The sequence below is a fragment of the Zootoca vivipara genome, chromosome 8, assembly GCF_965207765.1.
Source record: "Zootoca vivipara chromosome 8, rZooViv2.hap1.1, whole genome shotgun sequence".
In the NCBI taxonomy this organism is placed as follows: Eukaryota; Metazoa; Chordata; class Lepidosauria; order Squamata; family Lacertidae; genus Zootoca; species Zootoca vivipara.
Genome location: NC_142591.1, coordinates 45,090,793 through 45,116,883, shown reverse-complemented (window position 1 = coordinate 45,116,883; position 26,091 = coordinate 45,090,793). Strand labels below are relative to the sequence as shown.

At 42.2% G+C, this 26,091-nt stretch overlaps 1 protein-coding gene across 1 annotated transcript in view; it reads left to right on the top strand.

Moving 5' to 3' along the window:
• Positions 1-24,230: 24,230 nt before the first annotated feature.
• Positions 24,231-26,091, top strand: part of CHST9 (carbohydrate sulfotransferase 9) — an 89,396-nt gene continuing 87,535 nt past the window's right edge. Inside the window, exon 1 of the mRNA XM_035125060.3 lies at positions 24,231-24,416. The gene's annotated coding sequence lies outside the window, so the exon portion shown is untranslated. The remainder of the gene's footprint in view (positions 24,417-26,091) is intronic.

Here is a 26,091-nt window from a genome sequence, read left to right as displayed (position 1 = left end):
TGCAGTCATTTGCTGAGGGTCTTGAGCCCCCAGCTGGGCTGCAATAGCATTATAGGACTTGGGAAGGCTATTTAGCACTGTAAAGCAATAAATGTCGTCATCCAAATTGACGTTTCTGTCAACTAGCTCCTGGCGTAGTTGACGCATCTGATGCAAATGGGCTCTCAGGTCTCCTCCCTCCTTCAGACGCAAATTAATTAATCTCTGAAAGTATAACATTGTTGATCCGGCGCGCAACCTAAGGTGCTCGTCCCGAAGATGAGTCCAAACATCATAAGCATGGTCTAAGTTCCGAATATGAACCAGCTGTGATGAGTCCAAATGCAGAACTATTGTTGCCCTTGCCTGTGCGTTGCGATTCAACCACCTGTGGCCTGGCAAAACGGGCGGTGCGTTCTGAATCAACTCAATAAGTCCTTGCCGGATAAGAACACATTCCATTTTAACACTCCACGTTGCATAATTTGAGTCATTTAACAGAGGACACAAACTCTTGGGTGTTTGATCTGAATCCCCGGCTTTAGCCATCTTGCTACTGTAAGCGTGCTGCTAGCTTCTGACTTCAAAGTACAAAGAAGCTGCAAATTAGGCTTTCGGCAGGCATCTGCAATTAAGCTGCCGCTTTAGAGGTTTTATTGCCGCTATAAATCAGTCCCGGTTACTCACTGCTCCGGTGATAAGGAACGCAGACGTCCGTGCACTTCCTCCCCTGGAACGCAGGAACCGGTGACTCCCAAGCAGGCGAAATTCCTCAGGATCAGCTGCTGCAGATTGAGGCCTGTTTACGTGCCTGTTTTCACGCTTTTCAGAGGTCCGCGGATCGAAACCCCTGCTCTGCTACCACTGTTGGAATATTGGGGTGTAAATCACCAATATTCTTACTACTGCCACTGGCTTCGGTAAAGAAGACAGCAAACAATCGTAGGTGCTAATCTACGTTTATTCAGAGAGTGTGTTCAGCCATCACTCTCCAGTTCAGAAGAAAGTGAAAGTAGAAACAGAACAAAGAACATCACATGACAGGAGATCAGGTTACAGCTTGAGCTCCTGTGTGGGAAAGTTACAGCAATCACATAAAGTAAACATTCATCCACATGCAGCATCTGTGCCATGCAGAGGATTTATGCTAACAGGATGTGTGTGAATATTTGCAAAATTTCCCTCCCTGATATATTTTGGTTCAGCATTTTCTAATTGTCTCATAGAGAAACCTAAGGATGTGGGAGGTGATTATGCTCACAGCTGAAGTAAATTGAAGGTGCTATGTCCTGATGAAGCTTTCATTCATTGCATTATGATGACACAGCAGAAGAGAAGGGAAACTTGATAGAATGAATTCATATCTCCGTAACACCAAGATCTTCTGAGGTTTTTTCAAGCTATGGAAAATGTCAGGTGAAATATATGCATTACAATAAAGCGACAGAAATGGACAGTGAATCAGGGCTATGCCAAATGTTTGCCACCTTCACATTGGGTTAAAAAAAGTCCACCAGATCCCAGGGGGCTTGATATGCTTCCTATAAAACATTTTTATTATGCCAAATAGTCTGTTGTGCGATGCTGTCACTTTTCTAGAAGTTGCTGTTTGGACAAGAAGTTATGGCTTCTTCTTGGAGATTGGAGTTGTCCCTGGGTCTCCTTTTTAAATCCATAACATTTCCTTGTTTTCTCAGGCTATAACTTGTTCCAATAACTATTTGAGTCATAAACCAAGTCGAGTAGAAAGCACACAGCACTTTGTAATATTTTAAATGGACGAATTTCAGTAATTTGCAATATGCAATTATTTCTTACAATTAAAATGAGCAGGTACAAAATAGGTCAAAAACCCTTATGAAGAGGGTGTCAAAAAGAAAAGAAATGATGAGATAAATCATGTCAGGGTAGCAATTCAGCTGATGATTGGCTTGTTTAAGCTGACAGTACAAAGAATAGAAAAGTTCCTAGCTAGATTACAAAAGAATATATATTCCTGAGGGGTTCTGACTAATGGCGTTCAGAGTGATCCAATGTGCAACTAGTTATGGATGTTTCTGAAATTCATATTGTGCAAATTTATTCCCAGATTTTGGAATTTTAAATTGCCTGGACTTGTTTCCAAAGTGGAGCCAATGTATTAGGAATCCGTGGTTGTTCAGTTTTAAATTCTGAGCTTTGTATGCTCTGATTCCTGGAGGTTGTTTTGTTTACCCAGCTCCATATCTCATTATTCCCTCCCACTGCTCTGCATTAGCCATGCGTATGTGTTCATTGATAAATCACCTCAAATAGATAGAAAGACATTTTTAGCACAATGATAGCCACTAAAATAAAAGGGAACAACAAAACAATAAATAGAAAGCTAAATCCAACTGCTCACTCAGTTATCACTTTGTGGCACTGGGCAAAATTGATTCAGAAAATTGAAGCTTGTGTAAAGTTGAAGATTTGACAGCAACACAGAGGGGAAAGGGAGGAGATGTATTTTCAGCCAAAGGGCTTTATAGAAACTTCTGCTCTTCCCCAACCACCACTACAAGGAAATTCATTTATAGCATTATCCTCTCTAACTGCCTTGATGCATTGGGGAATTTCTTCCATCTCCCTGTGCACCAACAGTGTTACTGCAATAGCGTTTCATCTGCAAACATCAGAGGCAGCCATGTTAACTTTAGAAGCTGCAGAAGACCTGCTTGGCGGATGGCAAATTCAATTATTGAAAAACCTTCTGGTTTAAGATCACAGTTAAGGGTATCTCCCATTGGCTCAAGCTTCATAAAACTGGGAAATTGGAAGCTAAGGGTGATGCTGCAACAGATGTGCCTCGTGATATGCAGTGATGCTCTGCAATGCCATAAATTGTGCTTATACAACAAACCCTCCATGCAGTCTATGTTTTTCAGGCTCAAACGCAGATCACAGAATCATAAAATTGTAGAGTTGGAAGGAATCCCAACGGCCATCTAGTCCAACCTCTGCAATGCAGGAATCTCAACATGAGGTCCCCTGTCCAATTTGAACCCATATCGGACCCTGCTTAACTTTGCAAGTGTGCTAGCAGATTTATTGCTGCACCACCAGGAGGACTTTGGGGAGGATGAAGTGCCCCATGGTATCCTGTATTGTGATATGAAGCATCTGGGCCTTCTGTATTGAGTTAACCCATGCCCATTTGTTACTTACATCAGTAGCTTTTCATCAGATGGCGTCTGAATCCTGCAGCACCTCACAAGTACCCTGCGACTTTGAAATTCAAGGATAATGCACCATAACCACACTTTCCCCCATTTTTGCACAATCTTCCCATAAGCTCCTCATAGTGATTCCTCCTGATGGAAAACGATCACTTTGCTGCAGCAGAGACAGCCTTACTTCATAGAATAGGCATGCTGCTCATCACCCATTTATTCTGCTACTCAAATGGGAACTTTTCCAGTTTCAGAGGTAGCTCTAATATAGGACTGACTTCATGAAAGGAGAGAATGGACACCACATCAATTCTAGCATGCTTCTTGAAGTTGACCTCATAGAGCTCCTGGAAGGTGTGTGGAGGGGCTGTTGCCACTGGCTTTCTCTTCTTAGCCTTTCAAGCTGTGTGGTCACAACTGGTGCTACTGAGGACCTTCCATCACTTCAGCCACCATCTCTTTCCCCCTAAAAGCACCCATAGTCACTTCTAAAGCCCAATAGAGCTTATAGGAAATTTGTGTCTCTTTCCTCTGTGGTGACCAAATTAGGACTTTGCTGTTATAATGCCCTATTTATAGAACTCTCTTCCTATGAAGGCTTGCCAGGCATCTACCTTAATGCCCATTTGGCAGCAAAAACTTTCTCTTGCCCAGATCTTGTTCTCTGATTACCGAATCTGTTATATAGTTGTTCTTACAGTGCTAAATTATTTTGTCACCCTATGGTGTCTTAATGTATTCTATAATCGCCTTCTTTGTAGTAAACTGCCTTTATATTGAAGGGCAGGTCAAAAATCTGATTAACTAAGTAAAAATACTACTAGTAAATCTTTTACATTAATATCTCAACTGAAATCGCATACAACTATGTATGAACTAGTCTGACTACTCCTAAGACATGCAGTGCCCTCCTAATGAGAAGAGTTCAGAACTAAATTACTTTTCTGTAATGGGGAATCTGGATAAATGTCCTTTCTCGAGAACATTGCAGTGCAATAAGATGAGATTAAGAAACATTTCTTTTCCAAATTAAACATGTGAAAATGCTGTCAAGGATTAAAGCGGAGTTCTCTTTCAGCCGCATGCATATTTCAAATGAAGGTGCCATTTCATAAGAATAGTAATTTGCAGAGCAATCCTACTAGGGGCTGAGAAGCACAGAGAGATGGGTCCTTAGTCACACCTGTAGCTTGCCATCTCCTGCTGGCCAAGGCAGAGGTTGGGGGGGGGGCATCTTCTTCTTTTTGAGCTGCACTACCTCCTGCAAATCATTGACCATTCCTGCTCTGCCCCAGATTACCCCATCATGTGGGGGCTTTCCCCTGACTACTGCTACCAGTGGTGGTAGCAGTTGCTCTGTTCCACATAATAGAAGAGGCCTCCAAGGTGGTAAAGGCACCCTGCTGGTGGAGGCTGGTGCATAGCTGCCAAGTTATCCCTTTTTTAAAGGGATTTTCCCTTATGCTGAATAGGCTTCCTCGCGAGAGAAGGGAAAACTTGGCAGCTATGGGCTGGTGGAGGTTAGAAGACAAAGCTGCTGAATCCTAATTCCTTCCAACAGTACATACCGGTATTTGAGGTTAGAACTTTAGCAACAGATTGCGGACCTCAATGCACTTACCATAGAGCTCAATAGGAACTACTTCTGTGTAAATAGAATAGCTTTTTAACATCTACATGCAGCTGCTGGGAGAGATCATCAGGGGGTTTGGGCTGGGTGGTCATCAGTATGTGGATGATACCCAGCTCTACCTCTCTTTCAAATCAGAACCAGTGAAGGCGGTGGTGGCCCTGTGTGAGTGCCTGGAGGTGGTTGGAGGACGGATGGCGGCTAGCGGATTGAGGTGGAATCCTGACAAGACAAAAGTACTGTTTGTGGGGGACAGGAGGCGGGGAGGTGTGGAAGACTCCCTGGTCCTGAATGGGGTAACTGTGTCCCTGAAGGACCAGGCGCGCAGCCTGGGAGTCATTTTGGACTCTCAGCTATCCATGGAGGCACAGGTCAATTCTGTGTCCAGGGCAGCTGTCTATCAGCTCCATCTGGTACACAGGCTGAGACCGTATCTGCCCGCAGACTGTCTCGCTAGAGTGGTGCATGCTCTAGTTATCTCTCGCTTGGACTACTGCAATGCGCTCTACGTGGGGCTACCTTTGAAGGTTGCCTGGAAACTACAACTAATTCAGAATGCAGCAGCTAGAGTGGTGACTGCGAGCGGCCACCAAGACCACATAACACCGCTCTTGAAAGACCTACATTGGCTCCCAGTACGTTTCTGAGCACAATTAAAAGTGTTGGTGTTGACCTTTAAAGCCCTAAATGGCCTCGGTCCAGTATACCTGAAGGAGCATCTCCACCCCATCATACTGCCTGGATACTGAGGTCCAGTGCCAAGGGCCTTCTGGCGGTTCCCTCGTTGCAAGAAGCAGAGTTGCAGGGAACCAGGCAGAGGGCCTTCTCGGTAGTGGCGCCCGTTGAATGCCCTCCCATCAGATGTCAAAGAGAAAAACAACTACCAGATTTTTAGAAGAAATCTGGAAGGGGTATTGTGAGGGACAAGGGATACAGGGAAGTCCCTCCCATCTTAAGTTCCAGCCCATCCCCAAGCGCTGGAGAGAGTAAGGAGAGCTCTGCCTCCAGCAGAGAGTCAGGAAGTGGTGTCCGAGGCTCAGGCAAGGTTGTGGAGCCCATGCCTCAGGTGGGACAGGAAGTTGGGCGCACGGGGGGAAGGCCAATCCCCCCAACTCCCGAATTGCGACGCAAACGTAGGGGGAAGAGGTTGGGTCTCCCAAAGCTTTTGTGCTGGAAGAAAACGCGCCAATCGCCATTCGGAGGTTCTGACACCTCACCTTAAGCATGTATATAGATCGTTCTGACCACTGTAAATAATCAGCACTTAATAAAAGCCTAAAAAGACTATGCTGGAGTCGTTACTCTAGAGTAGCCACATCAGGCCCTCTGACAGGTATAAATAATAAATTATTGTTATTATTGTTGTTGTTGTTGTTGTTGTTGTTACTATTATATGCATATGATAGTGCCATTAGGGATAAGCGTTTGTGGATTGAGGACGCCAGAAAAACAACAACAAATGGAAACGCACTGCTTCAAAAAGAAGCTAATTTGTCCTAAAGCCAACAACACAACAGTATAAAATGAAACTATAAGATCTTGAAAAAAGGCATAGTGGCAATTTCACTTCTGTCCTTTGAGAGATGCAGGAGAACCAACAGAGTTGCACTCCCCTCTTTTCTTCCCCAGGGTGACCATTGATTCATCAAAATTCACAAATACTGAATTCCTTAAGCATCCCTACCTTGCAGCGCTTACAAGAACGCTCTATTAGACTTCCGCTTGAGGCGCCATGGAAGATGGCTGAAAATTCCATCGCTCCGGCTCCCACAGGGTAATTAGAGGCTGAGATGGGAGTAATCAGCCTCCCAAAATCTTCTCTGGGGGTACCGGAAGACACAGTCTCATCTGCGGATGCCCAATAACCCAGCCCCAAATTCGGAAGGAAGGAGGGGCTGGGGGGCACTGGATGGAAAGCCCCCGAGAGAGTCTGGCTCTCCTGGATGCTGTCTCCGTGAGCGAATCAAGTTCCATTTCTTAAGATGAAAAAATGGATTTAAGTTTTGGACATGCTTCGAGCGAGGAGGGAGGCATTACTCTGCTAAACAACCCAGCCACTGAGGTGCCAAAAAGATTTAGTGGAAGAAGGATTAACATCTAAGTTGGTATGTTGGAACGGAACAGAAGGGGGGGGCGACGAGCCTATCTTATTATTGTACTTCTCTTTATTATATTATTTGGCAAAAAGCAACAACAACAACAACAACAACCCAGAAGAACCGTTTATATTATCTATAACAAGTGAGACTGGAAGGTTTTGTATTTCTTGACATAATATGGCTCTAAAATTATAAACTGTGTGGAAATAATAATACTATATAATTAAGGCTTTTGATCTTTGATTTGCTTGGAAGAGGATAAAAGATTCTCCAATTTGTTGACATCAGACAGAAGCAGGGTCTTATTCACCGCTGGAGAGACGTTTAAAAACCTCGGATGGTTTCCTAGAATTTATGTGGGAGCTATGTCACATTTTTAATTTGGAAATCCGCCATGATCGGAAGTCAAGACTGGGCTGCAGAATTATAAATAGTCATAGGGGGAGGTGAGCCTTTAATATGTCATTATATTTGTATTTCCAGTTTGATTTGGTAAATCTCCCCTGGAAAGGCTAATGTTTGATGCAACCGGTCTGGGAAAATTACTGAGCAGATGCTTAGACTTGATTTTATCAGAACTATGTGAAGATGGCGGCTGCTACCAGCGAAAAGACTTTTTTATTGATTCGGCAGAAACACCAGCGTGTGAAGAGATACTGTGAACTTATAGAGGGGAATCATGGACATAAAATCCACACAGAAACACATCATTGTTTGTTTTAACTCGCTTGTGGGAACAACTCAAAGGCTGTGAAAGAATGAAGGATAACAACAGAATTAGAGGAATCATCAGAATTGACTATGAAAAGCAGTAGAAGTATGAGATGATCAGAACCCTCCGAACTTGAAGCATGGGAAGTCCTATTAAAAAATTATAATTTGGCAGAATATTCAGACTATTTGATATGTATAATTTGGAATATTTAATGTGATTGGATTGGATTGTTAAAATGGAAAATTTAATTTAAATGATTTTTTTTAAAAAAAACCAAGGACGCTCTATTAGAGGGGAGCAGGATTTGTTATATTTTCATTCTAGCATAGATTTCCCCCTAAAAATATAAAAGTTGCATCAGGAATAGAATTAAAGGAAGATGGCTTACAAGAAGTCATTATCATCATTAATGTGCAACTGGTCATTCCATGCATACTAACAGGGCAATTACTGATGTTTTGTCCACAATGCTAAACAAAGTGGACACAAATCAAAATTATATGGTATGCTATGAGCTAAAGCTATTCGCAAGTGGCTCAATGCATGAGTAAGCATGCAAAATATTATCATATAAAATGAGGGGCCTTAAAAAAACTGCTAAAAGTACTAGAAAAAAGATAAAAATATATAATCATAAATATACAGAAAATCTCATAAACTAGGGTATTGCAAAAAATAAAAATAAATAGAATTTGTAATTTGTTCTTATTTCCAATTACAAATGTCTTTTCATACCTGCAGAGATGTCTGCCTACAGGCAATATGATTTAGAGGTATATATTAGGTTTGGTATTTTAATTTTGGTGAATGTAGTTCTGCTTTATTTTTCTTAGATTAACTTTCAAAGTAATTTAAAACTTTGTGGTGTTATGCAAAAGTGAGTCATGACTGTTTGTGAACTGGGGGTGGTTGTTGTTGTTTTACACAGAGACACACACAGTACCCCTTGGGATCCAGAACTGTAAAGGAACAAATGGGGAGAGACACGGCCAGAATATGAAGAAAATAATATCACAGTAAATTTACTTTACTTTTAAAAAAGACATTCAAAGTTGTATCCTTAAAATAAAAATAAAAAACTTGACATGTTATAAAGGAAGAATTGAATTTGTACAGCATACTTGCCATTTGACTTTCTGACTGACTGGCTGTGTGACAGCCTGTGTAATCAGGCGACTGATAAATACTGTCTATGTTCTTTCTTTGCTTTTTTATTGTTGTCTTAATTGCTCATTTGTTCTCTTCAGAAGCCACCTTGAGCCTTTGAAAGGCTGCATGCAATGTTTTTAAAAGAAAAAAAAATAGCATTGTAGGGGCCAAACTGCACTTCAATTTTAATTTTATATATATTTATGTAAGATACATAAAGCAATGCAAATAAATCATAAACATAAACAATACTTACTATTATTGTTTGACCTCTCTATTAAAGCATTAAGGCAAGCAGGGGACATGTTGGCAGTTCCGTAAAACTCAGCGGCTCTCATACATCTACATAAATAAGGTAAAAGGTAAAGGGACCCCTGACCATTAGGTCCAGTCGTGTCCGACTCTGGGGTTGCGGTGCTCATCTCGCTTTACTGGCCGAGGGAGCCGGCGTATAGCTTCCAGGTCATGTGGCCAGCATGACAAAGCTGCTTCTGGCGAACCAGAGCAGCACACAGAAACGCCATTTACCTTCCCGCCAGAGCGGTCCCTATTTATCTACTTGCACTTTGACATGCTTTCAAACTACCGGTACTAGGTTGGCAGGTGCTGGGACCGAGCAACGGGAACTCATCCTGTCGCGGGGCTTGGTATAAATCTCAAAACGGCTTTGTTAAAGCAGTGTTGACACCTGTTGAATTCTCAATTAAAAGTGTCTTACACTTCTGGCATAAATAATTCCTGGGGCTAAGAGCAGCACAGCACATTCTGAATCTATCTGTTTATAATTCAGTTACAACAGAGCTTATTATTGCTTAATGCGGCCTAAGAACATAATGGGAAATGTTATAGATTAATGAAGGGCAGAGGGCAGCTGATTCCCCTTTAGTTTCATCAAGATTTACAGTGTTGTGAGGTCTCCTAGCTCATGAAGTTATTTCCACTTCACTACTGAGTTCTTTAACATCCCACTATAATTACTTTGAATACATTGTTTTAATACCATGGTACTGCATTTTAAAAAGGATTTGAAATGAATAATCAACCACCTGAGATCAGGAAGATTTCATCCAAAATAACCCTCATTACAGTCCAGGGGTGCCAACTTCAATAAAATATTGGGGAGGGGGCAAATAAGCACCACCCCACATAATCAATCACAAGATGCGGCACATACACAGCATTTGAATGGCAATGCCCATCTTGGGGGAGGGGGAGGCAGGGACTTGGCCCCTTTACAGTCACAATGCTTGCTGTTAGTCAGATACAGACAACATTCAAGTTTTAGAACACCTTTAAAGGAAAGAGTTAAAGCGTTTGTAAATTCCCTCATGTTCCAAAAAACATGGAAATTGTCAGTCACGCACCTTACCTGGCCTGCCATGTAAGCAGTAAACAACTTCTGTAGTGGCATATACTTTACTCACTTAAAACACAACCTGTGTGCATCCACCCTATCCATTGGCCCCACACCTTTATTCAGATTTAAAATGTGTTTGGGGCAGGCACAAAAATGGTAGGTAAAACAGGACTCCAGCACCTAAAAGTGCAGATTTAAACAGCCAACTCTACCAACTTGTAACTCTACCACACTTTATCAGAGTTTTCTGCAATTTGGAAAGATTATCCCCCTCATTGTGTAGATATACTGTGCTGAAGTGCACACTGAGAGAACAATCATCTTCATTTTATGGTGAATAGAACCTTCTGGCTGTATAATGATAGACCGCCAGAGAAAGCCAGCTGCCTTAACTATACAGCTGCTTTTGTGGCTCTGTAAGTATAGGATGCCCTTCATGGATCAATGCCTTGTCGTGGCGAAGGGGCTTGAATAACTCAGAGAAGCTATGAGCTATGCCATGCAGGGCCACCCAAGATGGACAGGTCATAGTGGAGAGTTTTGACTAAACGGGATCCACCTGGAGAAGGAACTGGCAAGCCACTCCAGTATCCCTGCCAAGAAAACTCCATGGACAAAGACAACAGGCATATTCCATGGGGTCACGAAGAGTCGGACACGACTAAACGACTAAACAACAACAAAGTATAGGATATGCATGTGGGCATCCTCATGTTTTCTACCTGCCAGGTTCTTCAGCCAATGGAGAGGGGGCAGCAGTAGCAGCTTGTACTATATCTCCCCATACCACCAAGCTGAAGAAGCTGGTTTCCTCAATGTTCTAGAAGCCTAAATTTGCTCTCTTTACTATTATCTATCTATCTATCTATCTATCTATCTATCTATCTATCATCTATCGGTCTACTGTATCTATCTATCATCTGTCTATTTATTTATTTCTCGCCCATCTGACTGGGCTCCCCCAGCTACTCTGGGCGTCTTCCAACAAAACATTAAAATGCAACAATTCATTAGATATTAAAAGCTTCCCTAATCAGGGCTGCCTTCAGATGTCTTCTAAAAGTCAGATAGTTGTTAATTTCTTTGACATCTGGTGGGAGGGTGTTCCACAGGGCAGGCGCCACAACCAAGGAGGCCCTCTGCCTGGTTCCCTGTAACTTTGCTTTGTGCAGTGAGGGAACCACCAGAAGGCCCTCGGAGCTGGACCTCAGTGTTGGACCTTTACTGTTGAATAGCTGCATGGAATCTTTTTTTTTTTTTTAATGCCAGGTAGCATCTCAGGATTTGGTCAGAAAACTGCTTAGTATATCCATGTCTATTTCTGGATCAGTGGCTAGAATTGTTCTCTGTTGATCCATTCTCTGTGGCTGTACAGCTTCTTGACTCCCAAAGATCCATATCCCAGATGTCACTGTGATGTGGTTAGACTTGAGGGTGTGTTTTTAAAAAGACACTAAGCACTGTGAGGAAGGAGAGCATATTTTCAACATAGCCGCTCTATCGGATAATTGCATCGCAGCAGACCCTTCCGTTCAGAGGAGGCACTGCTCAATAGTGCAATTATCTTAACACTTAATCCAACCTGACCATTTCCCCAAGGGAGATTTAGGAGCAATTTTATTTCACAGAAATAATAAAAGGAGCTGCTTTAGTACTTCCTCTAACACCACAGGGTAATTCCAGAATCCTCACAAGGAGATCAACATCTTCCACTTATGAACTGGCTTAAAATTTGACCAGGCTTCTAGAAAGCGGCACTGCTTCATCTCGAGTCTAGGTACACACAGCTATCAAAGGTGTCCTCTACTCTGAGAGATTATTTGGATTATACACACACATAGGAGCCAACTCCCAGGGGCCACGGTCCCTTCGAGCCTGCCTCCAATAAAATATTTGAGAGTCCTGCCCCTCAAGTCAATGGGCATTGCCATTCAAATGGTGTTTGTGTGCCATGTTGTTTGATCAATTATGTGGGCTTACCTGCCCCCCCCCAATATTTTTATTTCAGTTGGTACCCTTGATGGAGGGATGGTTGGTGAAGGCAAAGAAGGGAAAAACTCCCAGGATGGGAGACTGGGAGAAGAAAGGGAAGCTCTCAGGTGAGACTCGGGAGGGTCCACCTCTTGCTGTGTGAGACAAGGGTTAAGGTGTACCTTTGAGAGAGGAATCCACATTATCTTTTCTATTTTTTTCCCTGTTTTCATTTAGGTTAGTTTTATATTGTACTGTATTGTGAAAAAAGTCTCAATAAAAGCTTTTGGGGGCAGGAAGAAAAGAGGACATAGGACATTGGCCTGATTTACTGTGATATCTCAGAGTGAGATCCATTCATTTCAGTGGGACTTCAAACTGGCAGAAGAAATTGTTTCCTAAGTGGCTAAGGTGGTTTTTAAAAAGCTACCCAGAGGGCTCAGTGTTATATGAGACACTGAGATAAAAGAAGCCCCTGTCCTAGTTTTTTTTTCCTCTTCCCTTTTCTTTCTGCCAGGCAGACTTTAAAGGCACTGGAGCAATTTTAAACTACACAAATTTGCTTCTTTAATTATGAACTTGCAATTCTCCCTGGCAGAATAAAACATTGAGTTTGTTTAATCCTGGATGTCACAATCTATTGTATGCTCCTATCAAACAACAGTACTTCTAAGAATTAAAAATAGAATTCTTTGATCTGTTGTCTGAGGCTTTTTTAATCAGCCACCTGTAAAACGAGAAGAGAAGGCAAGAGACAGTCAAAGTGCAAAAGATTTCAGGTGGCGGGGAGCCAAGTCTAACATTTCTTAAGTCTGTTGGTAATGTGATTCACAAGAGATGGAGACTGGAAATATGCAGTGTAATCTCTAAGCTGCTAAAGTTGGTAGTGTGTGATGAACAAACACTTCAGCTCAGTTTTCAAAAGCAAAGATGGAACCCTAGATTAATCATAAACTTATTATCTTATGTAGCCAAAACAGTACCATTCACACCAAAGAGGGTTGTTTCAGCAGGCTTGGAAATCCAGAAGGTTTGCAGAAATACAATAATGTTGAGCTTCTGCTAATGTGGAAATGGAGCAGAGTATTCAAAAAAGGCATGGCTGGCTGGCACCATGGACAGGAATTCTTCACACGACAATATTTTCTTGCCAGTGCCACTTGTAACCACCAAGAGCAAAGTGCATTTTTATAAAGCGCCCAGAGGAAGCTTTGTTTGTTTTCAAACTAGCTTTAAAAATTCCAGTGAGTTTCAAATCAACACATGAAGCTGTTTTAAAGTTAATGTATCTTTAAGATCCAAGTTTTGGTCCTGTTGAAATCTGCGTGCATTTTGACCTTGACTTTTGAATGATTGGATCAATTTGGCCTTTGCTCCATTTCTTTTTGCAGTTATTATTCACTTTAATTAGGCCATCAGGGTATATTGCGCCATAAAATATTAAGTAAGACATATAATTATCTTGTTTGGTAAAAGTTCGAGTGCAGGTTGGAATGTGGGGTTTAAAAATCCTTCGTGTTTGTCAAAAGGTTATTTCAATATATAGCGGTCTGTCCACTAAACACATCTGTTTATACTGCCAACATAAATCAATGGGAGAAATTCTTGAGGCACCAGCCTCATCCAGGAGCTACTGGAGGAGGAAGAGGAGTGTGGGGGGAGCGCATCACCCCTGGCAGCATGATCCTGGTGGGATGCCGTTGCGGCTGCCCCCCGCCCGTGCTGGGCGTCATGCCCCCACAGGCGGTGCGTCACGCCCCCAGGACGCATGCCATGCCCCTGTGGGCAACACACCACGCCCCTGGGATGCATGCCAGCCCAGCCCCACCTGCTCTCTGCCCCCCCACCAGAGCATGAAGCTCTGCCACGGCCAGGAGCCACAGATTCACCCTAGTGTCTACAAACACAGGCAAGCAGGAGGCATTATCACAGCTCAAGGACACATTCCAGCAAGACGAAAGCACTTAAAGGAATGTGGCCTGGAGAGTGGGGTTGCCTCAGGAGAGTCACAAAGGACATATAAGGGCTTGAGGCCAGCAGTTTACCACCCTGGCACGAACTACTGAAAGCAATAGACGTCTTCCATTTCACTCTCTAATTACAGAGGCCAGTGATGAGCGATATTTCATTCTTGGGAGTCAGATTCTCACCAGCACGTCTTCCTGTGAGCTGGGGCCCAGCCCAGACATGATGTCTAAAGAGGCTTGCTAAGGAGAGCTTATGGGATTGCTGTGGAGCAGGCAAGGCTAGGGGTCCTGTGGCCATCCATGTGTTGTTGGACTGCAGCTCCCATCATATTGGAATACAGCAGCATCTGGAGGAACACAGGTCCCCATTCCTTGTCACAGAGGCCTCTGGGGCAGGTGCTCATGTCCCAGTCGGAGGGGTGTCTGCTAGTTAAGAAGAAGTACCTAACCCTTCCAACATTTGGAAAAGTGAAGGAGGGCCCATGATGGGGGCTGAATGTGGTATGTGAGTCACCACATGGACATCCCTTATGTAGGCTTGCCCCACACTAACATCCATAATCAATTAGTGCCATATCACCTTTCTCACTTACCTGCTAGAGAATGGCCATTCGTGTGGAATCTGTCTCATCCTACAGTTTGCACAAATCACCTCTGAGGATCAAGCTTTCTCTAATGACATCAAATTCATCTCTGGAACTCCTTCATTGGCAGTGCATCATCTATATAATTAAATGGAAACGTGTATTCTTTTATTTATTTTTAAAAAGATTCATTTGCAAAGAGCATCATTAATGAGTCCCTTCTCCTTGCCTCACCCCACCCACCATCTCCGCTGGCTGTCCACTCTGATCCATTTTCCATCTTGATCATATGGGTAACATTAGGACTTGAAGAGCCCTCCTACTCCGAAAGATGCTCCTGGGCCCAGTGCCAGTGGCAAAGTGGATCAGACAAGAATGGTTAGCATCTTACAGGGCTGAAAGCCCCAATGTGTCCAATTATTCAGACTATTTCTGAACAATACGTTGCATCCTTTCTCTCATCTTGCTGTCTTTGTTCTTTAACCGGGGTGTCTGTTCAAATGCCTACTCAGCTGTCAAAAATTTGCAGCCCTGAAACAGTGATTCTGGTTTGGGGCTCAACCCATTCCAATTTTCTGACAAGACAGAGACAAGAGGAAGAGAGAGCAATACAATTTTGCTAAGAAGTGGCACAACTCCTTTAAAAATATATATATTCTCGTGGCTATACACAAAGCAAATGCAGATTTCTTGGAGTTTGTGCTGAAATCACCTTTATCAGGATGCTGGATAATGCAACACAAATTGTCATGCTGAATTCAGTCCTGTGTGGAATTTTGTTCCTTCCCTTCAACTAAAAAAAAAAAAAACTTGATGAAACCTCTGGTCTTTGGAATAATCCTGTTTTCCTTTGAAGTCTGAAGCTCTGAGGGGTTCCCCTATTGTGTGTGCTTGGAGACGCAGAAAAAAATCGAGGTTTGTTTTTCGTTCTTTGCACAAACAAGAAGATTTGGAATTGTGCAATGCATTTGGGAAGGCACACTCTCTTTTGAAATCATTGTTCTTTTGACCCACTTTCATCCCCAATTTATCAAGCATAAAGAACACTTGGTGTTAACTTTGTCCACTATCATTAACAACGCCTCATGACGTTAATTAATACTGCAAGAGGCTAAGCCACAGGCTTGTTTCCTACCCAGTGGGGATTTGTGGTCCAGGTTTGCTGAGCAACATCTGTCAGTGAGGAGGCTTCGAGGGAAAATTAATTAATTAATTAAACCAATGCAACCCTCTAAGCTGAAATTTTGCGGCTAAATGATTAACATCACCTCATCTTTAAGTTCCCCCCCTTTCCCTAGCCTGTTTTATTTAATGATTTTTAGCTATGAATATTGCATGTCCTTCTGCAGTTAATAATTTATGCTGATGAAACATGGCACTTGCTGTGCCCTTCTCAGATTCAAATGGACTGTCTAATTGCTGGTTTTAGATTAGCTGTGGCTTATGCTGCTCTCCATTTCATCCAGAGAGAGGTTGGTTTCCGAGACAGTTTGGAGGTCTTTAAAACACCTCCAAACCCTTCCAAACACACATGCAGAAGGTGGTGCTGTCAGTCTCTGTGATACAGATAACATATGTAAAGTCAAGGTACTTAGAATTTAAAATGCTCGAGATGCTAAAATAATCCTGATGTGTTTAAACAGAATGTGTTGAGGCAGATTTTTTTTTTAAAAAATCTTCTTTTAATAAGACCCATAGCCTTTATTTAGTAAACATCCATCTCCTGTCACCTGCAAGATAGCTGTGATGGACTGTCTGGATGCAGAGGAGTGAAGGGGGGCACCAGGTGGTGAACCCCCAAGGGATCCCGGATCCCTCAAGGGAAGAAAGCTCAGAGCCAGGAGATCTCCCCTTCTTGCTATGACCAGCTCCTCTCCCCCCACCCACCCAGTCTCCCAGAACACAGAGAGGAACGAAGAGGGCGGAGCCAAGAGAGACAAGACAAAGGAGCCTCGAGTTGCTGGGGAAGGACCCAGGGGAGAAGACTTAGAGAGCAACTGCATTGTTGCGGCAAGACCTACTGGGAAGAGTTGCTGTGATCACTAAGCACTGCTTTTGTTTCTTTGAATAAAGGGTTAACTTCTCTGACACCCGTTATGTTGTTGCTGGCCTGCTCCTGACTTCGGCTCCTGACAGTAGCTCACAATTCAAAGCAGAGTTCTTGGATTCATGCACAGTCTCCTAGCTCTTAAAGGTACTGAACTCAGACCTGATTTTCTAGCAGGCAACAGAAAAAACTTACTTGCATTCTACTTCATTTGAAACCAGATCCTTAGCCGCCTCATGCATAGGGTAAGGATACTAGTTTCTTGCTTCATAGGATGTCCATGAGTTCCAGCACTATGAGGGGGGGGGAACTCTCTATCAACTTTGTAAGCAGCTTGGAGGTCATCATAAAAAGAGTGAGATGCATCAGAATTGCTGCATACAAATTTATTACTGCCAGCGCTGAGGGCCTTCTGGCGGTTCCCTCATTGCGAGAAGCGAAGTTACAGGGAACCAGGTAAGAGCCTTCTCGGTAGTGGCGCCCGCCCTGTGTAATGCCCTCCCATCAGATGTCAAAGAAATAAACAACTATCTGACATTTAGAAAACATCTGAAGGTAGCCCTGTTTAGGGAAGCTTTTAATAACTGATGTTTTAATGTATTTTTAACCTTCTGTTGGAAGCCACACAGAGTGGCTGGGGAGACCCAGCAGGATGGGCAGGGTAGAAATAATAAGTTGTTGTTGATGATGATCATGTTGTTGTTGTTGTTGTTGTTCCCCATCCAGCTGATCAGCTGGATAGAAGAGGGAAAGTATGGAAGTGTCTGGATTCAATTACTACTCCCAAACAGATGTTTATGGTTCTCCAAGAGGAGAATATCACTCTGCTAAACAGGGGAGATCCTTGTTTACAGAACTCGCTCAGGGTATTTCCATCAAGCCTAAGTGCTCCTCTTTCCTTTTCTGCGCTGTATTGCACACATGCAAAACCCATCCACAAGGGCACAGAAACCTATTTCTGCAGGAGGATTGCCCTTGGTGGATTGAAATATGTATGTTGTTTCCTGTAATATTAGCTTGAGCTGGGCAAACATTTCTAACTGAGAATCTTAAATGTGAGACATGAGAATTGATGGTGCTGTTGCAGTCATTATGAAACTGTTTTCAGCTCAGTCTGTCTTGAAAGTCACAGCAGACCACCCTGCTGGAAAGTGAGGGACTTCAATCTCCCTTGAGTTGGCATAATCCCTTTTCTCTCTCCAAAATGCCTTGACTTGTCGCAAAATAACATCTTAAATACTAATACTTCTGCAAGTCTGATTGCATCTAGTCTTCCTCATTTCCATAGCTTTCATCATTCAACTCTGATCTTGTTTCTTGGTTGCTTGTCATTATTTGTCTTCCCGTTTACTGCTTCTGATCATTGCTTTTATCCACTTTCTGTTTTTCTTTCATCATTCTCATAGCTCCCACTGCATCTGTCTCTTATCGTTTGGTAATTTCTGTTTGGGGCTCCAATGTTGTTTTCTATCAACTGTACAACTTTGTAACTGAGTTTACCTTCATCTTTCTGCCTCTTTTGTTTCCATCTTCATAATGTTTAGGGAATAGTAAAAGACTCGCTTTCTTACACATGCATAATACAGTCACAAAATATAGGCTTTCTGGCTTCTTCACACATGAGATTTTATACACAAGTGCCATCAGTTGTAAAGGCCATGTTCTGTATAGTATTAGGGATGTGTCTCTTTAAAATACTCTGAAAGGGCAGTCTGTTACTACAACCAGTACTTACAAGTACCACCACCACCACCTCAAAAAAATCTGTAGTATTCAAACTGCTAACACAGGACTCAGCTACATTTGTAAAGAAACAGCGATTTGAACGTGCTATAAACATGCAACACCAGATGGCAACAGAGAGCAAGAAATTTTAAAACACGGTTTTCCATAGAGGTGTTTTCTTTTGTTAAAACAATCTAATTTCTGGCTTACTTATAGGTCCCCCCCCCCTGTGTTTAGACCCACCCACATGTGGTTTTTAAAATGTGAAATCATCATGTCTTCTTTACTCACCTTTTCTGGAGGGTTCACAGAACATAATTATCCATCTGTCCTACATTTTCTCAGTGTTTCTTCCCCACAGAGAATCTACTTTTTTAAAAGGACACATTCAAATCAGCTGCTGCTGACTGATTTTAAACTGAAGATGTTAAGGATTGAACCTAGAATCTTCTGGGTGCAATGTTTGTGCTCTGCCACTGAGCCAACAACCGTTTTCGATGCTGGCAAAGTTATGTTAGAAATATAGCTAGCTGCCTTATACTGAGTCAGTATTGTCTGACTGACAGCACCTCTTGGAAGAGCTCTGCTTAGTTAACAGGGAGGTTCTGTTCTGTATTTGCTGCTGGCATAGGCTAAATCAAGATGAAACACAGCTTGCTAAGTAATGTATATCATTCCAGAAATTCTCACAGGCTTAAAAGGTGTTAGGGAAAGGACTGAAGAGGAGGAGGAATTATGGAGGTTTTCCCCCACCACTTTTCCTGTAGCTTCCAGAGAGGAGGAAGGCAGACTTGAATTACAGCAGGGCTTTGAGGAAGATAGCAGCTCAGAGACATGCAAACAGCAGAATTATGCTGTGTTAGGAGAAGGAGTGGGGAGGCAGAGTAGCTAGCTGACACATCACTGGACAGCATAACTGACCCCCCCCTTCTCCCAAAATGCAGTGTTCGTTAAGGGTGCAAGAACAAAGAGCCCAGAGGCAATTGTCCACAGATGGACGCCGTAGAGGCAGGTGTTGTTGCTAGAGCGGGAAGGGGGAGGAGCAGGGCCATCTCAAGCCGGTCGGGCGCTGTGGCGCGGAGATCGCTCCGGCGCCCCCGCCCTGGTGGGTGGGCACAGCGCGCAGCACGGCTTCCACACTGCTTTGCCACGCAGCGCCCTCCTGCCAGCCTGGCGCCCTGGCACTCCGCGCCACCGATACTACCCCTAGAGCCGGGCCTGGGGAGGAGCTCAGTGTGAGCAACTCCGTTATGGAGGAATTCTTTGCCTTTGACCGTGATGACTGAATAAATCATATTAAGAACTTTCTTGTTTCTTCCCTGACTCTTGGTCCCCCGTCGGGGGGAGGGGGGAGAGAGAGGATTCCTCAAGCCTGACGAAAGGAGGGGTAGAATCAAATGAACCATAATAATATGTGCTATATTTTATTTGCTACCAAACAGTCTTGACCCTGGAGTCCAGTGAGCAATCAGGACACTGAGCTAGAGACTACGGTGTCATCAGTTGAGGAGATGAAACAGGTTTCTGGGTCTGAGCCAGACGCTAGTGATCAGGGGTCCACTGAATCAGAGGCCACGGAATGGGCAGAGCCCACTGAACCAAATCCCACAGCACCAGAACCAATGCTGGGACCCTGGCAGGTGCTTTCCCCTAGGCCTGAGAGCAAGAGTCTCTCCTCACCCTACCTGGAGATGCCAGGGACAGAACCCAGGGCCTTTCTCCTGCAAAGCAAATGCCCTACCACTGAGCTATGGAACTGTTCCACACTACATGCAGTGCAGCTGTTCCATGAATGCACAGCTTAGGCAGGAAAATCTGAATTAAGGTGGGGGGAAATAGTACAGGCTGCCTCTTAGATGATGCCCAACATCATGAGGATGACGCGATAAACATACACACATGGGGTGCATTGAATCAATTTCAAACTGCCATGTGCATATAAATATAATCATGTACCTGACTTCAGCTATATAATACCATGTCTCCTTGTAGGGTGGAGGAGGTTCTTTTTTAAAACAACAACAGCAACCCAACTCTGCTCCAAGCAGATGCATCTCATTCTGTTCTTCTCTTTGCACTCAGCCAGCAGTAGGAACCTGAGAGAGAACAGGGTCCTCTGAGATTGTGACCCAACATAGTCCTGAAAAAAGCATTCCATAGTGAGGGGGGGTTGCATCTTCCTGATTAATGCAGACCACAGTGTTTATCTAAATAAGGAAACCAAGCCAGAACCCAGTCAAATAAGAAGTTTAGACTGCAAGTAAGTCCTGGGAAGCATGTCCTGTAAAACTCAGCATGACTGACTTCTGAGTAAATATTCATTGAATTGGGCTTCACCTCTCATGACAGACACTTAATTTCAAATTTCAATAATTTAGCTTAGCTGTCTGGTGGATTGCAACCTGTCTAAGGCAGGTAGGTGGTTATTATTATTATTATTATTATTATTATTATTATTATTATTAAATGAAGGGTGTAAGAACTGGTTAAAGATAAAGGTAAAGGGACCCCTGACCATTAGGTCCAGTCGTGACCGACTCTGGGGTTGCGCGCTCATCTCGCATTATTGGCCGAGGGAGCCGGCGTATAGCTTCCAGGTCATGTGGCCAGCATGACAAAGCCGCTTCTGGCAAACCAGAGCAGCACATGGAAACACCATTTACCTTCCCACTGTAGCAGTCCCTATTTATCTATTTGCATTTTGACGTGCTTTCAAACTGCTAGGCTGGGACCAAGCAACGGGAGCTCACCCCGTCACAGGGATTCGAACCGCCGACCTTCTGATCAGCAAGCCCTAGGCTCAGTGGTTTAACCACAGCGCCACCCAAATCCAAAGGATTTGTGTAGACAGCAATGACATTTTTAAAATGAACATTTCATTTATTTATTCCATGTCATTTTTCCCTCAAGCATTTCAAAAGAATGGCAGTTCCCCCTCTGTCTGCAATGAATACTTGGTGCTATGGGTAAATGGAATTCTTTTTCTTTGAGGTGCTGGACACACTTATGTTCAAATATTGATGTGCTACAACGTGAAGGATGTTCACCCACTGGCAGGTTTGGACTGAACTCATCATCATGTGCTTGAAATAATTTATTCAATTGCTTCACTGAACCAATAGCCTGCACTCCATATCACTGTCTCAATTATACATTTTGCAAAATAGTCTCTGAATGTTAATATAATCATTCTAAAGCAACAAATGGAATCTGGAAATGTTAAGTAACCTTGCACTTGTTGCATTTGCATATTTCTTTTTCAGCAGGCAATGAGCATGAGGAAGAAATATAAAATCACTGCACATAAACAGGGTGGGGAATAAAACACAAGGAAAGAAAATTGCAGGACAGATAAACATTTTAGGCTTAATAAATGCAGCTGAGTTGCTGAATCTTAGCAGGTCTAGTCAGTGCATGGAAGAAAGACCCCCTGGATCCCCAAAAGTGCTGGTTTGAGTCCCATGATGGGAGAAAAAAATAAATGTACCAAGCAAATAAATCCCCTTGCTGGATCATAATAACATTAAGGAGGGAAGTGTGAGAGTTGTTCAGTGGAATTCCTGATCTGGAGCTTGTGTAAAAATCAGTTCTCTCCACCTCGGGAATGACTTTCAGAGCTTAATTGCAGAACAGTCTCAAATACTAGTTACATTAAGATAAAATATTACAAAATAATAAAGTAACACACTGTAAAGAAGCAATGGGGTTCAGTCTTCTGTGCAGTTCCACAAACTTTCCTCTCTGGTCCCAAAGGGAGATCCTAAGCTTAGAATCATAGAACTGTAGAGTTGGAAAGGACCATGAAGTTCATCTAATCCAACCCCCTGCAATGTAGGAATATTTTGTCCAATGTGGGGTTCAAACCCACAACCCTGAGATTAAAAGTCTCATGCTCTACCGACTGAGCTTGGAATGATGGGAGTTTTAGTCCAGAAATATCTGGAGAGGCAATAGTCTCCCATCCCTGCTTTGCATGCATTAGAATGAATACAGCTTCCAAGATTTAGAATAATCTTTCCATCTATGTTAGGGATTTACTGTTAGTGGAAATCAATATCTTTTTATTTTATGTAGAGAATGGTAGCAGATGTTTGTTATTATTTTTAATGTTCTTAACAATCCTCCCAAAAGGATGTAAAGATTTTTGCAGCTGCTGCGGGAGAAGCATGATGTTCGATCTTAATATTTAACTGAATTGCATTGCTTCCCTTCCCCCACAACATTGGATTACTTTTATTATTGTTATGACCTCTTCCAAGTGGCAGTCCAGCTTTAGGAAATACATGATTAAATTAGTTTAGGAATGCACATTCACAAAATTACATGTGTTAACATTTATGTCTGCTTTGGTCAAGCATGGTAACGTAAGTAATTTTATTTTATTTCGGAACAGGAAGTTACAATTGTACCCTGAAGAGTCCATTGCCACTTACAGCAGTAGAATGCAATCACCATTACAATTAAACAAATAGGATACACTCTCTTCCGTAGAAACATCTTGACATTATTTGCCAAATGCTTTCTGCTTCAAAAAGAGAACTACAGGTACTTGTGTTGCTGGTTCCAAAATGTTTTATTGCCCTACATAGTGAAGGAAAAAGTGCATCAGCCATAGGTAACACAGAGACCAAAGTTGCACATGACCTCTGGGTCATACCAAAAACATGGGGGACGACGACAAAGTATATCCCCCAGCAAGTTCATTTTGCTTTAGATTCTGTATCCAATAGGCCTCAAACAATATACTGTGAGTCTGGATTTCTCTAGAGTAAATGGTTTGCGAGTCAGCTCCCTAGAAAGGGATATTTCTAAGCATTCAGGAAGGCAGGTAAAGGACAAAATACTTATCTTTGCATTCACCTTTTCTCCTTCAAGCCTATTTTGCCTTCAGCTAAAAGCGCTGAAATTTTCAACAACTGCAATCGCTCACATGAGCCAATAAGTGAATTAAAGCAATTTTGGGAATATAATGCACACTCCTTCCTCATACCCTCCAACATTTCTCCGATGAAAATAGGGATGTCCCATTCCATAATGATAATTTTACTATTTATACCCCACACATCTTACTGGGTTGCCCCAGCCACTCTGGGCAGTCTCCAACATATATAAAAACATAATAAAACATTAAACATTTTAAAATATACCTATACAGGATTGCCTTCAGATGGCTTGGGGGGGGCAGATAACTCCATACCCTCCAACATTTATCCAATGAAAGTAGGGAAATCCTGAGGAAAAGTAGGACATTCTGAGATCCAATCAGAATCCGGGATGGCTTCTCTAAATCAGGGACACCCCTGGAAAATAGGGACACTTGGAGGGTCTGCTTCTGCTCTCCCAAACAAATTAGATCAGCCATGCCAATAGGAGAAAGTATTTTGTTCGATTGGTATGAAGTATTATGATTACACTGTCAGAGAGCATGTAGCTGTTAACCTTATTCTGCAGCTGTTGGATATTATATAGTGTGTACATATCTTGTTAAGTTCCTTACTTTTGAAGGAGACTAAGCTATTTATTGAAGAACAAGCAAACAGAACTGAAGAAGGAAACATAAGTAAAACACAAGAACAGACTCAGGGCAGAGTCCAATACGTATAATGGTTTAAAATTTTACCCAAACATTTTCCATTACTGAGGGAAAGGCGGGGTTTTCTTTGGGGCAGCTCCATTTTTGTAGAACTCTGTGTTTGTCGAGATTTGATTGTGTCTCACATTGCCTTCATTTAGGCACCACCTTAAAGCATTTTTATTTCACCAGGCCTCAATTGCTGTCTAAATAAGATCAGATTTAGTTCTGATACGAATACCTGGTTCTAGAAGGTGGCACTGGACTTCACAGGGCATTTCTCCAGGGATGGCCAGTGTGGTGCCCTTCAAATGTTGCTGAACTACAATTCCCATCATCCTGGACCATTGGCCACGTTGGCTGGGGCTAATGAGAAGCAGAGCCCAACAACATCCAATGGAGAGCACTGCATTGTTCTAAGCAACGAAAGGTTTGCTTTTGCTTTATTTCTCATTGTTTAGAGAACAGCAGGTGCGCCGTGCAATCATTAAACTCCAGGTGGCAGTTTCAAAGCAACCCTTAAATGTTTTGTGACCTTCCATTGTAATTTCTGAAGCAAAAGCTGCACAGATGCGTGACCTGCCTCTGCTTTAGCACCTTACACCTAGGATGATGAGGTTCCTCTTGATGATGGATGGAAATGTCATTTTGTCCCAAATCTGCTGCAAGTGAAGCCTGCAAAATTCATCTGTTCAACATTGGTTTTAAAAGTTTCAAGGAAATAAAAATGCCTGTGTAAGAATGACCTTTGCAAACCTCGTGGAAATTAAGACAAATCTGATGTGAGCTTCCTACCCATTGTCTGATGTACGTCTGTTTTTATAACACATTTGCCACCCTAGAAAACCCTGTGAAGTTTATGCTGCTAAAAAAAAGTAGTCAGTCTCTTTATAGTTCCATGTTATAAAATTCTAATAAGTTCTAAAACTTTAAAAAGCATGCAAATGGATTCTAATTGCTCTAATTAACAGAGGGAAACTCAATTATTATTTATTTTTATACTCTAGGGCTTCCAGAATGTTTTTTGCAGCTTGAACTAGGCAAGCAACCCTCTTCCAAAAAAACAATGTTCTCTGCTGACATCTGCCAAATGGCTAGATCTTCCTGTTTGATTAATTCTTTCTGAACATTTTGGAAACATTATGTTGTTTCTTCATGTTTTACAAGTTATACAGCTGCTATGCCAAGCAAAAGCCTGCACACACCAAAAAAGCTAATGAATAGCAGATGAATGCCTTTCTATTATTATTATTATTATTATTATTATTATTATTATTATCATTAGTTTCCAGTATTTTTGGACTACATTTCCCACAGAAAAAATAAGCAGACAAACAAACAAAACCATGCATTTACATAGAATAACTACTGTTTTCATACTTTTTTAAAGATGACATTACTAAGATATATCAAGCAACAATTTGGGGGCATGATTTGCAAGATAATATCTGCATAACGATGGCCACACTGTCTCGCATTTTTTTCCAGTGCAAACAAAGTCCTGTAACTTATTGAGCAGATACATGCTTGTGTTTGATTTAATGTTGCCAGCTGAAAAGAGCACTGGGCTTGTGCACCTTTAGTAATTGTGTAAAAGATGGAATTTCAACAGCTGTAGCTGGCAGCTGGACATATCGTTCTGTTTCTAGTTTGTATCACTTTTGCATGCATGCATTCATAATTCTGTTCTGCTTTGTTTTTACATCAATCTGAGAATTTAAAAAAGGTAAACTTTTGTATTTAAATATTAGGGTGTTTTTTTTAAAAAAAACAAAAAACCCACCAGATTTCTAAATACATTAATCCTGACATATGCATTTGTAAACATTTTTATATATTTCTTGAATTGATAATTGCATTGCAAAATTTGGATATGTGCAAAATGCAAAGGTTAGCTATCTTCCAATTGACACATTAATCTGGGAGGTGCAGATCAGACCAATTCATACCAAAATTCACAATGATCACATTCCTCAAACGTTCCTAGGAAAATTCCTTCTTTGCAACTATGAAATGTTCAAGAGCCCTGTCTTCTTTGATATCTGACCACACTTAACAAAGACTATAAGCTAATCACAACCACACCTAGATACTACTGATTAACA